The sequence below is a fragment of the Aptenodytes forsteri genome, unplaced genomic scaffold, assembly GCF_000699145.1.
Source record: "Aptenodytes forsteri isolate BGI_AS27 unplaced genomic scaffold, ASM69914v1 Scaffold146, whole genome shotgun sequence".
Taxonomy (NCBI): Eukaryota; Metazoa; Chordata; class Aves; order Sphenisciformes; family Spheniscidae; genus Aptenodytes; species Aptenodytes forsteri.
Genome location: NW_008795128.1, coordinates 6,285,367 through 6,285,831, shown reverse-complemented (window position 1 = coordinate 6,285,831; position 465 = coordinate 6,285,367).

Genomic DNA, 465 nt, shown 5'->3' with positions numbered 1-465 from the left:
CCAGACAGATACCCCAGGCTGTCGCCCTGCTACTCTCCTGCTGTCAGCCACAGCTCATCCCACAGGTGGCCACGCCGTGGGCCCAGAGGAGAGTGGGCATGAAGGACATAGGTTACAGGAGATGCACCTCTGATACAGAGATGATACCACAGGAAGATTTTTGGAAGCTGGAATAGTGCTTTGTTTTGCTATTTTATACACAGGAAAACAACCTAAAAAGGCCATTTTCTCGAGTTTCGTTTTCTTTTTGCAGCAGCATTTCTACTGCTTCTTCACCTTGGAAACATTTGCCTGAAAACAGAGTAGAAGCGTGGATGCTCCAGTTCAACCCACGCAGGTGCCGTTTGCGGCTGCTGCGGCCCAGCCGGGGAGCCGAGGCGACCGAAGACAGAGTTTTATCTCCCACGGGGCGGGCTGGTGCCCCCCGGAGAGCGCCGGGGCGGCGGCGGGGCCCGGCCCAGGCCC